Here is a 17631-nt window from a genome sequence, read left to right as displayed (position 1 = left end):
TATATTAATGCTTATATTAGAATGTGTATTAAGTTTTGTCACTGTTAAAACTAGACAATGAGTAATATTAAGAAGTGGAATGCAGATCATACTGATCCTCATTCAATACAGACGAGTGAAGGCAAGAGCTGCATGCGTGTGTGTTTCTTCGACCTTTTCGCACTATTTTCCCCTTTTTAAGGTAATTACCACTCACAAAGCAATGTAGATCTTGACAACATGTTGTTAATACATTTCGTTATGGTATTGGAGTTTTATATGAAAGAAAGAGACGTTTTGCATTGTTTAAAGAATTTAGTGTTAACTGAGAAGATGTGTAGCTTTATGCTAGCAACCAGACACCTGGTGGCTCCGTCATGTCCGAGTCCCACCATATATGAGTGTTTGCTGTGTCATTGGTGTTTAAGCTAAATACTGCTACATTCACATTTCATATTTTTGTGGTAAAGGTTGTGTATTTATCTATAAGGGTGAGTTCATGCCATGCTGAGACAATGAATATTGTTAAAAATAATTAATTTCAGTGTTATGTGAGAATTCATTTGATTATTTTATTTAAAACAATTCATATTTCATATGGTATTTAGTTAAAAAGATAGTTTAGGAAGCATTGAAAAGGTGCTTGTGACTGTGACCTAAATCTGGTGAGTGAATGAATGTTAAAATGTATGTTCTTTTGTATTCATTGTGTAAAAGCTCATTCAATACAGACGAGTGAAGGCAAGAGCTGCATGTGTGTGTGTTTCTTCGACCTTTTCTCACTACTTTCCTCTTTTTAAGGGTACAACATTAACAAATACTTGTCATACAAGTGAAAGATCGAAAAACAAATTTTCTCATTGGGTATAAACTGTATGAGAAAGAGGAGAGGTACCATATTTCTCCTGTTACCTCATTATCTGTAACAAGCTGAATGTCGGGGTTGTGGCGATCTCAGCTCGTTTACATGCACACCAATAATGCAATTATTTCCAATAATGCGAGTAAGGACTTAATCGCAGTAAGATGTTTACATGACTGGAGCTAACCTCTTCACTCCAGTTTACATGCAGTTTTTATTTTCGGATTATTCACACATAGCCCAATGCAGAGCACAAATGATGAACTCACATATATGCTCCACTGTTTTAATTTACTTACGTTAAATGACAAACACGTTGTTATGGATGTATTTCATTATCCGGTGCCGTGATGAAGACAGAAATATTATGACAGTGCCTATAAAGGGCGTTCACATTAAAACAATATAAAAATATAGTTTTAAAAGTCGTTTTATATTAAAGATGATAGCAGAGTTCACACAACAACTATAACGATAGCGATTTTGGCACATGATCAACGATGAACCATTGACAGCCAATCAAATCTATTTTAACTTGAAGTGCACGCGCACTTAAATGCAGTAAAGCTCATTCATTGAGGTGAGGTCTACATAAAATTACCTCAGGTATCCAGTGCCATTACAGTTGCTGTGAAATTCACTACTTAATGTTTTTTCTACCACACTGACTACGCCAAAAAGTATTTTTACACACTACCATAGTTACGCGAAACGCAGTGAGTTGAGGACATCTGCTGGTTTCCCGCTGTGTAAATGCAACAACAGCATATTCAGTGACATGTAAACAATTCTAAAAAGTTTTTATTACAAGAAATATCCAATATTAGGTAATGCCGCGCTGGTTGAGTGAATTAGCATGAAGTTATCATTATGATGTGGTCACTAATATATTTATCGTTATAATTATTGTTATGTCCCTTAATGGTTTAATACACTGATGTCGTGTTATTTGAGCTATTTCTGAATGAAGACAGACTGCTGACAGCGAGTCGTGTTGGAAGAGTTCACGTAAAACTTCCTACCCACTGCGCAAAGTGACGTCAGAATGACGTCTTTTTCATGTAATTTTTGGACGTCCGAATTCGGTACATAAAAGGGGTTGTTTTGTAACGCCAGGCGACGTCTTTTTTGCGACGTCTTCTGCACGTCTAAATGTTTACATCCGTAGGACCTCCGTGTAAGGAAAAAAGACATGAAAAAAGCGAAAATAAATATTTGTCTCTGCACTTCACCCATCCATTGCAACACCGAACGCTTCAGTCATTTCCTGCCGGCTGTGGGTTTTGAACCACTCAGCCACACGGCCATATGTTAATTTTGTGCAACATTATGAGAATAGGTGAGAATATTTTCATGTTAAATTGTTAGTATGGTCATATATTTTAATATAACGAACTACGCATTTAATTACAGATTTTTAATTGTACATTTAGATGAATTTGTATATAAATAAAGAAAGCAGAAAACACAGTACTGTATAAAATAATATAGACTATTCGTAAGTATTAATCATGTTGGTACAATAATGCTGATATTTGTAAATAAAATTTTTTGTATAGGCCTAATCATGTAATATAGACATAGGCCTGTCATAGACGTCCAAATGACCTCCAAAGAATTACCCAGTTCAAACGTCAAATGTTGCTTGTAAATAAGACGTCCAAATGACGTCCAAAAAATTACCCAGTTCAAACGTCAAATGTTGCCCGTAAATATGACGTCCAAATGACGTCCAAAAAATTACCCAGTTTAAACGTCAAATGTTGCCCGTAAATATGACGTCCAAGTAGGGTCATGGTTGGACGTCCAAAAAGTGGACCTAGTTTGGACGTCGAATAGATGTCCAGAATTGGTCATGGACCGACGGACCCAATATAGACAGGATCTGCACGTCTATTCGACGTCCTGTGTTTAGTGGGTAATGTCAAGTTTAAAACGAATTTGTGCTTAAAGGGCCATTTCACCGATAGGAACATTAATCTTTATGGAAAGTGAGTCATATTTGTAGTCAAAATGTAACATAAATGTAGAATTTTGTGCCTATTTGACAGAGAAAAGACAAAATGTGACTTTAGAGCACATTTGTATGAAAAACTACAACTGCCACTATGCACCACAATGCACAGCTCTGCAAGCCACTCCCATTAATCGGAACACGGCTCAGACATGCTATTATGTACATAAATGCCACGTTAGTAAAACAAAAAAAAATAGCCACCACCACTGTGTCTGACTGACACCAATCATGATTTACTTTTAAACGTGATGTTACATTGTGTTACACACAATAACACTCTGGCCTGGTGTGTAGCAAAGTCTTATTCAAACAGTAACGTGCGGTTTCAGATCCGCAGTACAAATGTCTTTTCAAGTACTTAAAAAAGGGTATGCATTTTAAATTTTTATTTAGTTTTACCAATTTTCTTTTTGTCTCTTTTTTACTGTAATTACATTTGTGTTATTATTGGCCTCACTGCTCTCACAATATAGACATATAAAACACCGCTCAGATATGCTATTGTGTACATAAATGTCACGTTAGTATAACAAAGAAAATATAAACACTCACTTTAGTCAGACGTCCGTTTATCCCTGCATCCTCCACACAAACGCGTCCCCTGCATATTATCTCCACAGACGGGCTGCCTCAGCTCTTGGAGCTTGTGCTCGTAAACCGAAACACGTCTTTGAAATAAGCACGCGACCAAAAACATTCACAAAACAAACGTTCATATCCTTATCTGATCCAGAAATGTTAAACCGAAAGCAAACGGCGCGAGTCCGTCCAAGCCTATATACTCCGCAGCGCGTCTGCTCGTAAACCGAAACATGTCCGTGAAATAAACATTCCAAACGCGTGCAAAATTCCTCTCTTGTCTAGAAACCTTCACCAAACGAACGTCCATATCCTTATCTGATGCAGAAATGTTATAAAGAAGCCCCACAGCGAGAGAACAGGCAAGCTTCTCTACGCAGCAGAGGCCGATGGTTGCGGTGTCTTCCCCCGGCTCCTCTACCCAGCCGACGCCCAGGCTCCGGCTTCTCCTCGGGCTTCTGTTCCTACATCTGCCTCAGCTCTTTGCAGTATTGCAATGTACAGCGGATTAGAGCATCACGCTTGTAAAATCACCCTCTTCCATGTAATATTGATTAACTTCCACTGTTATTGTAACATGAATTCGGCTCGCTCCACAACTTCTGTTTAGCTTAGCTTAGCATAAAGATGGCGGCTGATAGTTTTTTTTCGTTCTGTGTTCATATATTTTCGTAAGTCCCACCCACTTATCTGTAATTGGTCTGAAGCGCGAGTGGGTCCCACCCATAGCCCCCACCTTGGAAAAATGAGGAATGAGTGTCTGTAGTCTTTCACACTCAATAGAGATACAGGATTTCCTTCTTTCAATGACGCAAAATGACGATTTTTACATCATTGAAAGAAGGAAGTGCCTCACTGAAATCAGTATTTCTCCCCTCTCAGGGGAAACTGAGGGAATGGTGCACGACCATTCAAAAACATGACTGGGGTTCTAACGGTACAAAGCTTAATGCAAATGGGTGAAGTTTCCCTTTAAGGTGCGTGACTAATACACACGCATACTTCAGTTAGGTTGGTATGAATGCGATTAAAGCGTTTACATGGACGCATACTGCGATTATAAACGGCATACCCCACCTCTTTTAATGCGATTATACTTACTGCGATAATGAGCTTAATCGCATTATTTTTATTGAATTATTGCGTTTACATGAGGTAAAGTATAATCGCAGTATTGACAAAATCCCATTATAATCGCGTTATTGGTGTGCATGTAAACGAGCAGAGCAGACACGATCCATATGCTTTGCTCTCGCCTCCTGCAGTCAATGGACACACAATCCCTGATCCAGTCTCTCAATTCGTTGCTGTATTGAGTTGTTTTATCTGAGTGCAGGAAACATGACATCTAAATCCTTATTTACTTGTGCCTGTCTCCTCACTAAAAGTTCTCTCCATACGGTAATTTCTTTGAGCTTCCGTCAGACAGTGTGAGGGGACGGCCAAACGCACACACAAACACATGAGGCATCATATTTGACGCACATCTTCCCTTACAGAAATTAACCATGGTTTTATTGTGGTAAAAGTATAGTAACCATGTTTTTTTTTTGGTGTATTGATTACTATCAGCAAAACCATGATTTTACTACACTAACCATGGTTTAACTATGGTTTTTTGAAACCATGGTTGTCAAAACCATGGTTATTTTGTGGTTACCATGGTTTTACTACAGTAACCATGTTTTTTTGTTTTATCTGTAGTAAATCCATGGTTAATTTTTGTAAGGGTTATACTATAAATAACATGATTATAAACTTGACATCTAAATACTTATTTTCTCTGCCTATCTCTGCACAGCAAGTTTATTCGATAACATGATTGGCCAGGCATTCTGTTCTGCTGCTTTCACAAACAACATGCAACAGAGTAATGGCATCTAGAAACAAACACAAAGTATTGATAAGTTGACGACGCTCATCCCTTGTTTTTGTTTGTACCATAATGATTACAAAAACACAAAAAAGAGTTGGGACAATGATCGGCAGTTTTTTTGTGCTTTTTACTGTGCAAAAGTACAACACTTGCTGGCCAACCAAACACTAAACCTGTGATAATTTTTACAATGGCCAAACAGTACTTTTACTAGAGTTCAAAAACAACAACTCAATACACTACATCTCTTACTAAATTTACCATGATTTACTATATTATTTGTACCCAAAAACATGTTTTCACTTTTCTGTAGTATATTTCAATAGAATAGAATGTGTGTGTGTGTGTGTGTGTGTGTGTGTGTGTGTGTGTGTGTGTGTGTGTGTGTGTGTGTGTGTGTGTGTGTGTGTGTGTGTGTGTGTGTTTGTGTGTGTACACAGGATTATTAGGAACACCATACTGATACTGTGTTTGACCTCCTTTCGCCTTCAGAACTGCCTTAATTCTACATGGCATTGATTGAACAAGGTGCTGAAATCTTTCTTTAGAAATGTTGGCCCATATTGATAGGATAGCATCTTGCAGTTGAATGATATTTGTGGGATGCACATCCAGGGCACGAAGCTCCCGTTCCACCACATTTCAAAGATGCTCTATTGGGTTGAGATCTGGTGACTGTGGGGGCCATTTTAGTACAGTGAACTCATTGTCATGTTCAAGAAACCAATTTGAAATGATTCGAGCTTTGTGACATGCTGCATTATCCTGCTGGAAGTAGACATCAGAGGATGGGTACATGGTGGTCATAAAGGGATGAACATGGTCAAAAACAATGCTTAGGTAGGCCGTGGCATTTAAACGACGCCAGAGCCCCCAAAACCCCATAAACCTCAGAGGGTTAAGAGCACCAAAATTTGATTTCACTCATTGTTTTCATTTTAATTTCAATCTTTGAAACGACCATACTCGGATAAATAAATCAAGATTATATTTTCACAAAATGTTCTTTACATTATGTAAGATGGTTTCATGTAGAAAACGGTCAATTACTAAACATGACTTTAGCTGAGCTTTTACAGGCAGGGTCATCATTTTTAAAACCTTTCATATTAAAATATGGGGCTTGATTTTTGGTCATTCTTGGTACATTTCAAAAGAATCACCCAGTTTATAGATGTCTTTATTTATGAACATTTTGATTTTGGCAGCTCCTTAGCGCACGTGGATTAATAGGATAGAAAAGTGTCCATATGACATCAAATCTTAGCAGGAGCACTAGCTACTGTAGATCAAAGGGGTATTTCTCACATACTTTTTGGTTTTTTGCAAACGTACTCTTCGTTTTGCATACCGATTTTTTGCATACTGGTATAGTAGCAAAGTAGAAAATGATAAATATGATAATTGGGGGCATTTAAAGACAAAGCACCAAAACCATGTGTTTGTGACAGACGTTCAGAATTAGGGTGAAAATTATTTATAAATACAAACAAAATGCTACTGACATTGTAATCTTCCCTCTTCAATATATTTTCTATATGTATTCAGTAACAGTCAATCACTTTTAAAGCACTTTACACTTGATATTGATATCCAATTTGGTCATGTGGTAAAGGCAAAATACAGGTGTAGATCTAAATGTTTTGTGATCTGACATTTATAGGTGAACAGAAATGAATAAAAATGATCTCGGGGATAAGACATGGGTTTTAAGTTCTCTCATCATTTTACTTACCTAATGTCATCACGTGTGACTTTCTCTTTTCACCTGAACACAAATTCAGATGTTTAGACATATTTTACAGAAATTTCCAGTCACTACAAGTCAACAGCTCAAGGGTTCCTATAGCTCTATGGGTAGAGCATTGTTTTAGCAGTGTAAACACACAAACTGATGATAAATGTATATCTTGAACGCACTGTAAGTAGCTTTGGGTAGAAGTGTCTGCCAAAGGCATTAGGTGAATACAATGCAAGGGTACATGGCCCAAAATGTTGACACATCTTTTTCTAATTAAGTTATGTGTTGTGTTAACATACAGTACTGATAAAGAAGTTCATTGATCTTTATAAAGTAGTGTCATTGTGGCCTGACTGTGTGTGTAAAAGTCTCTTTGGAAATGCTGCTCAATCTCAAACATGAGGCAAAAGATTTCTGAAGCGATTTACAATCAACTGAAAAATTCATGTGTTCATTAAATATTTACATTTTGTAAATTGTAAAGTCAGCGTTTCACCACAGAGATGGACAAATGAGGGACAATTTTCCAAAAAACAGCCTGTATCTAAACACAACAGAATGTCGATTGAATGTTTATTAGCTCATGCTATCAGTTTGTTAAGTCATGAGGAATACTGTTTCCGGGTACAAGCATGCACTAATTTCAATAGAGGATCTTATTTGAACAGCCGTTTATGAGCTAATATATACATTTTATATCAAAATTAGGATTGGGGTTTTTTTTGGTAGTTTTGCGTCATGATATGAATGTATCTTAGCATGATTTTTTTAATGTCCCTATGGCATTTGAGAGTGTCTGGACCTAGAAGCACTGCATGGCGTCAGACTTTACAAGCAGATTGTTAATATGGGGCTGCATCACTACATAAAGTCATATTGCAAGCTAATGAACAGTAAGAATTCCCATGACTAAAACCGAGCTTTAGATTAATGGGAAGATAATTCTGTTTTGCAGTAATAACACAATAAAGGTCCTGTAATCCCTGAATTATCATAAATCACAAGATATGGTCCTCTGTAAAGGCAAAGTTCTTAATTCTTTCTCAGGGTAAGACAAATAGCAAACACCTATGCCTCAGAAATTATTCTGTTTCATATGATAAAATTGATAATACTGTTGCTAAATTACAGAACAGTTGTAAATACAAACTTACAAAAATACTTACATAATGGTCAAATCTTTATCTGGCTGATTAACAGATACCATATGTACACAAAGCTAATGTAAGTAGGAAATCACTTGCCGTATGTATTTTGTCAATTGCCACAGAATCCTGCAATTGACCAAGTAAGGGACTGTTCGTTATTTATTTGAGGGGCCGCCGGAGGAGTTTTGAGATCTGTTGATAAAAAAGACATGACCCTCCCTTCGCCTGCAATAAATTTTTCTGTGACCCTCCAAAATGATTGTGAAAAAATTGTTTTTTTACAACTATGACAAATGACAACCCTCTGCGTACTTTATCACACTCCTATGGTGGCCATTTCAGTTGATTTACTCACAACATGTTGTGGAAACACAATATAAAGCCAAACTTCCTGCAGTTACTACTCATCTTACGTTAATGAAATATAACAATTAAACATTGAGACCATTCAACAAAGCACAGTGGGGAATAACAAATTCCACATTTGGTTGCTATGGATTCGTCTTTCTCAGTCATTGTATATTTTAGCATTATAGGTAGCAGCTATTACCTTTAAAAGCTGCCGAACATTAGCCTGACTACGTCAGACTTCGTACTTACTCTAAATTTCATTACGCTTCTGTACTCAGTGTGAGATACCTCCCATTCAAACCGTTTTCCTCCGGCATCGAGACGACCGACAAATCAACGAACAGAGGGCGGGCTGAGAGCCGTGACGTTGATGCTAAGCGCCGAATGTACGGTTGTAGTTTGTAGTGGAAATGGAGGCACAGAAAACTATTTGCTCTGTTGTGGAGAACCGGCACTTGCCAACTTAAGCCCAAACAAGAAGAGTGTTTGTTAAACATTTTGAATGGAGATTATGTTGTTGGCTTACTCCCGACAGGTTTTGGGAAAAGTTTAATTTATCAACTATTACCGATCGTCAGCGAGAAACTGTGTGCAGCACAGCTTGACGTGCACAACGATCAAGAAATCATGAAAGGGAATTTCATTGTTCACAGTTAATGGTGGAGGACGCGTGGTTAAACATTCTTTGGTGACATTCCTGATTAACCAGAAAATAAGGTAGGAAGATTTAATTTACATATGGTTATGGCTGTCTGGTGGAACAGTTTGAGAGGAGAGGGGCGTTTCTCCTGTTAGACGTGAGTGGAAAGACACCGTAAGGATAGTGTTCAACTAGCTCTGGCCCGATTTACTTTACATAATCTGCAAAAGTCGTTCATCGCCATGTTAACTCTGGTATTTCGCTCGATGGGTTTGTTTTCACATCATACGTGTATTTTACAGCAGAGATTCGATGCGGCTGAGCCGGCGCATAACGCACATCATATCCAAACGTTATGTGATTGGCTTACATTTAGACCAATGATTTTAAACTTCAGACAAGCCCCGCCCACGAGAAGGAAAACGATTGTCAATTATGCCCAGCCAGACTCTGTCTATGAAGCGAAGCAAAATAGCAGAGGATGGTATTACCAGGCTAGCCGAACATATGCAGAGGGTGAATCAACTCCAGGGTAAGGCTAATGATTCACACAGTTTTTTATTCCACTTTTGATTAATTTAATTGTTTTTTTTTATAAACACTTTAGACTGACATGTTTGGCGCTTGTCTTTTGCAGCGCCACGATTTAAACGGCAAGGACCAGTCAGAAATTGCAGGTTTTCTTTCAGGCATCCTCGCATTTTGTGCTGCGTTTTAAAACAATCCACGAGTGCTCTTACATTTAAGACGTAAACATGCGGTCTGTCCCTATGTTCCGAAAGTACTTTTAAAATAAAGCAGGTTAGTGTATGGGTGATTTGGCATGGCAGCCAATAATAATAAATAGCCATTGCCTTATCTCATGAAGCAAAATCCTGCGCTTGGCCCTACTGGATCATCATATGTGTTAATGATGTCTTCAAACTTTAATGCTGTTGTTATGTCGACTGCAAACTTGAATTTGACGCGTTGTTGTTGATCTGATCCATCTTGGTCTTAAAATATCTGCGTACAGTATATGTCCATATTTGTAAATGTTGGCTGCCTGCAAGAGTTAATAGGCTTGTTCGACTTCATGCGGCGCCACAAGAACCGGCAGCCGGATGACGTCAAAGTTCAGCGAGAGCGATTTAAAACAAACTACTCGGTATGATTTTGCGGTAGTTTGACGTCACACGGCTGTTGATTCTTGCAGCGCCGCATGAAGTCAAACAAGCCTAATATTAACCTAACTTTACGCTCATCACCACGCGTACCTGATATGTGTCATAAAAATATGCATAAGATTTATTATGAATTAATTTTTAATGAACGTAATCACAATTACATTTATACCTCACATTTACAGGCTGCATACGTCATAAAGACTGTCTTATTTCAGAATATTATCAACTATAAAGTTTACTATTATACTTAATTAATCGTAAATTGTTGTAATTTGCGTATGACCTGCGAATGCAATGCTCAGTTAACTGAAATAAACCAGGTTTCGTCTCGTATGCAGCATGCATATGCGATCTTTGAAGGATGCAGCCTTCTGTTGAGAAACGGCCGCTGTTTGGATTTTGGAACGGTTGTGAGCTTTTTATGTAAAAGCAGCTGAAACAGTTGCATTTCAGACAGTGATATGCGTGGAAAAAATGTAATCTTAATCACGTATCAAGTGGAAGGCTGCCAGCCTTACACACGCTCCGCCCATGCTGCCGGATCTGAACATAATCCAAAACTCAATTTCTCAGACGAGTGTAAATTTGGGAGCTTGCATCCACTCCTGCCTTCTCAAATGCCTTGAAAATGTTGTCGTTTGCACAATTTCAAATTACTGGGACCGAAAAGATATTTGAAAAGTTGCCTACTACACACCTTCGCTATGCTTCTCAATAGTTTTCAAACTTTTTCTAGAGCGACTTTTTTACCAGCTCATTTGTTGTACGTGGGTCATATGACATATGGAGTATTTACATGACCCTTCCCTATTTTCCTCCGGGGGCCCCTTCCATAAATACCGAACGGTCCCTAAGGGATTCTGCTACCCCAAACATGTACTTATTTCATGCTCAGGAAGAGACTGTCACACCTTATGATCCTAAGGCACTAGAAATAGAAACAGAGGGGGCAAAGCAACAGTAAAATGTGGCACCATGTTTGTTCTCAGCATCTGTTTTTAAGAGGGTAGTTTCAAGAGTTGCAGACTTTAACAGCCTAGCCACCAGTATGCAGAAACAGAAAATGTGAGTTCAGACACAAACAGTAAAGAAAGGTCTAAAACTGGGGCCAAATGCAGCTGGACAATATAAGCAGATAACCGGTAATCGTGTTTACTCTTGTGGCTTTGTCATAAATCCCCATGCCCCCCATTTGGGTGCCCCTCCTCATCCAAAGGTGCTTGACAGGGGTTGTTTGAAATCAAGTGTCCTGATGTACAGTAGACCCTGTACTACTGTAGAGTGCAAATGGTGCACTTGCTCTTAAAAGCAGTCATGAATAATATTATCTGGTAATGGGAAAAATGGGAATCACATGGATGACCTGGTGTGACTTCCAAAAATGACTACCACCTAGAGCAGTGGTCTCAAACTCCCCGCCCACGGCCCATTTGCGACCCGCCCTCCCCCTCTCTGAGGCCTGCGTCACCTTTCAAAAATATTACACAATCTGGCCCGCAGAAAGATTTTTATTCACTTTGTTTTATATGCGTTTGATTATTGATTTAAACGTTTAAGGGTTCGTTTACATGTTGCGTCTAACAACGCGTTAAAACGAGTCAAAGCATTACTTTTCATGGTGCTCGGGAGCGGAAGTTGCGCTCCATGGCGTGAGTCGCGTCACCCGTTGCTACGCAGCCATGAGCCACGCGTTCCGTGATGTCGAGGATAACGGAATGCACTATCGGATTTTAATTCCTCAACTGAACCTCGCGTCAATCATATCATTGTAACCATGCGATAAGTTAATCTGGTCGGGACTTTGTAGCGTTTTTCCAGAGAAGATTTGTTACTTCCGGGTGGATACCTAGCTGTTACTCAGAGAAGATCGAGCTGCAGTGGGGTTAGTTCACCTCAAGTCACAGCATCTACAGGGAGTGCAGAATTGTTAGGCAGGTTGTGTTTTTGAGGATTGCTTTTGTTGTTGTGCGGCTGCAGTGCTCTTGGTCAATTCAAAATGTTAACAAACCCTCAAACCTGAACATTTAAAGGCGGAGTCCATGATGTTTGAAAAACGCGTTGGAAAAGGAGACGGGCCGACTACCAAAACACACTTATAGCCAATCAAATCAAATGCCGGGTTGCGTATGTGTGGGGCGGGTCTATCAACAGAAGGTCCAGATTATATTGGGGTAGGGGCGTGTTTGTTTAGGTGATTTCAAATATCAACATTGGCTTTCAAACTATGCACTCCGCCTTTAAGTTGTAAAAGAATTTTGGCTTTCTTAAGAGAATATTTCTATGTACATCATTATAAGGCAACTATTAGTGTGCAGAATTATTAGGCAACTAAATAAAAAACAAAGATTTGTTCATCTCACTTGTTTTTTTTCAACTGTTAAAGTGAGAATAATAAACAAACTCTACATTTACAATAAAAAGTTTAAAATATATAGACTCAGTGACCAAAATAGCCACCCTTCTTTTCGATAACAGTCACAAGCCTTCCATTCACGGATTCAGTCAGTTTCTTGATCTGGTCTGAACCAACATTTTGTGCAGCCACAACCACAGCCTCCCAGACACTGTTCAGAGAGGTGTACGGTTTACCTTCACTGTAAATGTCCTGCTTAAGAAGGGATCAAAAGGTCTCAATAGGGTTTAAGTCAGGTGAAGAAGGGGGCCATGTCATTAGTTTTTCATCTCTAAGGCCTTTACTGGCCAGCCATGCAGTGGAGTACTTGTGATGTATGTGATGGAGCGTTGTCTTACTAAATAATCAGTCTTCTTGAAAGATGCTAACTTTTTCCTGTACCACTGCTTGAAGAAAGTGTCTTCTACATTACAGGCAGGCAGGCACAGACAGGTATTATTAAACATGAGCTTGTTGGACCTTTTTGGGTTGAAAATGGAAATAAAAAACAACTCTCAGACCTACTGCCAATTTTTAGAAGACACTTTCTTCAAGCAGTGGTACAGGAAAAAATCTGCATCTTTCATTAAGACTTTTTTATGCAAGACAATGCTTCAGCACATGCATCAAAGTACTCAACTGAGTGGCTGGCCAGTAAAGGCCTTAAAGGTGAAAAACTAATGACATGGCCCCTTCTTCACCTGACTTAATCAAAACAAACAAACATCCATATCCTTATCTGATGCAGAAATGTAATAAAGAAGGCACACAGCGAGAGTACAGGCACTATCAGTCCGGGCTTCCCTACGCAGCAGAGGCCGATGGTTGTGGCGTCTTCCCCGGGCTCCTCTACTCAGCCAAAGCCCAGGCTCCAGCCTACTCTTCGGGCTTCTGTTCCTCCATCTGCCTGAGCTCTTTGCTGTATTGTGGCTCATAAAGGTGCAATGAACAGCGGATTAGAGCATCACGCTTGCGAAATCACCCTTTTCTATATCATATTGATTAACTTCCGCTGTCTGAAGTCTGGCTCGCTCCACAACGTCTGTTTAGCTTAGCTTAGCATAAAGATGGCGGCTGATCGTTTTTTTCGTCTGTGTTCGTATATTTTCGTAAGTCCCACCCACTGATCTGTTATAGGTCTTTAGCGTGTGTGGGTCCCACCAGTAGCCCCCACCTTGGAAAAATGAGGAATGAGTGTCTGTAGTCTTTCACACTCAACAAAGATACAGGACTTCCTTCTTTCAATGACGCAAAATGATGATTTTTACATCATTGAAAGAAGGAAGTGCCTCACTGAAATGAGTATTTCTCCCTTCTCAGGAGAAACTGAGGGAATGATGCACGACCATTCAAAAACATGACTGGGGTTCTAACGATACAAAGCTTAATGCAAATGGGTGAAACTTACGCTTACGTAAATTAAAACAATGCTAACTTACCTTTAAAAAAGCTGAAGCCGGCGTGTACGAACATTAAACTTCCTTAAAACAGTGTCCTGTATATTTGAAAATTCCACCTCGACCTCTAATCTTCGAGTTTGAGCCAATTGGTGTTTGCATGAAGTCAGATGGAGCAGGCGGTGCTGGTTCGTTCTAAATGTTATAATATTCATATTTTACACGATCCATAAAATGCCGCGAATAAACACGTTGCTAGTATCAAGTCACAAATATGCTAAAGACGTAAAGACTTATGAGACGCCGCAATACAACCAATCAGAGTAACTGGTCTATTTAAATTAAAGAAAACATATATCAGCTATATTTTCCTCATTTGATTACATTAAAAGTTATGAGACATTAAATGTTTAATTTATTTTAATTATTCTTGATATATTAAATGAATAAAAAACTTTGTAGGGGGGCACGGCCCGCGAATGCCCCCCCCTGACGCCAGCCCTGTGTGTCAGTCAGCACGAGAAAGATCTTTTTTGAGACTTATCGCTCTTTATATTTAAGTTATATTTTTGCCTTTATCAGGTAGACAGTGATTAAGGAGACGACAGGAAACTATAGGGTGGAGAGAGGGGTATGGGATTGGCAAAGGACCTCGAGCCGGGATTCGAACTCGGGTCGCCAGAAGTGTGACTGCCCCATGTGTTGGAGCACTGTCCACTACACCATCGGCTCCGACAGTCTTATTGCTCTTAATAACTCTTTTACCATCAAGCAAGTTCTGCAGTTTATTTTCTCATTGCAAAACCAAAATGTCAGACGCTCAAGTGGATGAGATCTTTATGAAAACCTTGACTCATTTAGACAGCACGGGTCACATTTACTGTCTAAAGCTGCATCTTAATTTATCCAACTATGGGCTAGACCAAGGGTCAAACAGAAATCGCATGTTGCGTTAATCGCACGTTAATAAAATTAATTAGCATAACATGTTATTAATGCATTAATTTTGACGATCCTAATTTAAATGCATTCCTAGGTAAAGTAAATTAAAGCGTATATTTGTAACTCATGTTAAAGACTGTTTTGCTCATTTGAATAAATTCTGTTTACTATAATGTTGTAGGCAGCGTTTCTTATTTTTACACATGAATCCATAAGTGAGAAATATGTGACACCTCTAATCTGCATTTGAAAGGATTTTAAATCTAAATCAAGTAATTTTAGAGTGCCAAAGTCAACTTTAATCATATAAAATTTATTTTCTCAAGAACAATATAGTGGCCAGTAAAAATGGTAAGTGGCTAGTAACTTTGGAAAAGCACTAGCCACTATGACTGATGAGCAAAGAAGGTTAAAGTCAAGCCCTGATTGTTTTTTTATTTTCTGTCTTATTCCTCAGGTTAGGTGGCAGGTGCTTCCTGTTATTTTATACCACAGGGCTGTTAAATGCTTTATTCTGATTGGTTGAGAAATGTTCCAGAGGTGTTGATTATTTTTCTGACCTGTCAAATGTCTTAAAAAAACATCAGAGCAATGTTTGTGGTAACTGTGGTAAAAGAGGAATAACTGACTCCGGTCCTTTGAATTATTTGAAAATAATGCACACCCGTGGTGTAACTCTGCCTTGTCTTGTGCCACATTACCACCTTGGGTGAGCATTATTTTCAAAAAATTCAACGCCCCGTTGTCAATTATTCCTTTGTATCGAAGATCAGGGGGCTCCTGGTTGGTGCTCAACTCCAGAACCAGCTCAAAACAGGGTGGGGTCTTCACAATACAATCCCAGACAGGCTGTAAAATCTATGATGTCATCAGTACAAGCTGCAGTCTCACTTAGCTCCAGAAGCCTTATATAAACTAATGTGGGACATAGGGCATTCTGAGATTATTATCCATGCAAATTTTCAGGGAACACAGCCATTTGAGAAAGGACTAGACTTCCCACACAGAAAAGCCAACATTCAAGGTTGGGAGGGCAACTAAGAGGACAGGTAAGAATCCCTCAAAACCTTTGTGATATTTAACATTGTCAATAAAATATTATATATTATGTATATTAATTCATTACGAGAACAGTTGGCGTGTCCTCACAATGTAGCAAATGTTTTATTTCTATATTGTTAGGCCATTTTTGTCCCTAACAGGTGAAACCACCACACTCAAACACACACAACCCCTACATGGACAGGCATACTGGTTTCCAAATATAGATTCTCTGTCGAGTCATCTAAACAGCTACTGGAGCAGCAACTACACTGCAGGGGTGAGTTGAGGAAATGGTGGTTGTATTGATTTTGAGGACACGGATGACAGTATGGTCCGACAATTACTCTCAAAAACCCACAAGACTATCAATAAGTGTGAAGAATGTTTAAAATAAAACAGAAAGTGCATTTAAATAATATTTCATGTTAACTACATTTTTGCCTCAATTTGTAAAACTTTTTTTTATTACAAAAATACACTTTGGTAGATGTCTCAGCTCGGCTGTCCTGTCTTGTACTCTTATTTTAAGAGTCTGGTTCTGTGTTGTTCTTGAGTTGCTATGCTTCCTTACGTTTCCCTGTTTCGTTCCCCTGTTTGTTTTCATGGATATTTATTAAGACCACACCCATCTCCCTATCTGTTGCCATAGTGATTCATTAGTCCTATGTGTATATACATGTAGACGGTTTCAGCAGCAGCAACATAAATAAACATCTTTCGTGGATCACATTCCGGTAAACTTCTGCAAAGAATTAATAACAACAGAGTCCTTTTGGACTGCATTTATATAGCACTTTCATTGATCCATTGCCATCCAAAGCACTTTACAATTTCATGTCAGCCATGAAAGGTTCCATCAAGCTCGACAGGAGCAGCTGGGGTTAGGTGTCTTGCTCAAGGACACCTTGACATTTGGTCAGTTGGAGTTGGGGATTGAACCACCAAGCTTCCAGTTTGTACACATCCTACATGAACCACTGAGCCACTGCTGCCCCACACTTTTAGAGTAGTTTTTTTTCTGATAACAAGCAAAATAAATAGCAAGTAGATTACCTTAGTTCATCATAGCTAAAGCATATAATAAACTACACTGAGCTATCAGTACTGTGTAAAATAAATGTATACAATGTTAACTATCTGCCAAACCTCTTTTTTTACACGTTTTTTTTTCAGTTTAGCCACTAGCCAGACCATTTAACAAACAGAGACAGGAAGTTAAGTTCCGTCTAGACACTTAACCGGGACAACGTGTGTGCGTCCAGTGAAACCGTCTATAGATTTCATTAAATCGTAGTTCCTTCTTAGGTTAATTTGGGGCACCCTCGGCATATGCTGCTAATGATTGAACTTGCGACAATAGGTGGCTATTGATGCTTTTGGGTTTTCTGTTGTGGTTCTGTTTGATTTATTGGTGTATTTTAGCCTACGGATTATTATAATAAACTAAACTGCACAGCGATCCACTCCCTTTGCCTGCCTGTCTATCCCACTAGGTTA

The sequence above is a fragment of the Misgurnus anguillicaudatus genome, chromosome 9, assembly GCF_027580225.2.
Source record: "Misgurnus anguillicaudatus chromosome 9, ASM2758022v2, whole genome shotgun sequence".
Taxonomy (NCBI): Eukaryota; Metazoa; Chordata; class Actinopteri; order Cypriniformes; family Cobitidae; genus Misgurnus; species Misgurnus anguillicaudatus.
Note: the sequence above shows the minus strand (reverse complement) of the source record.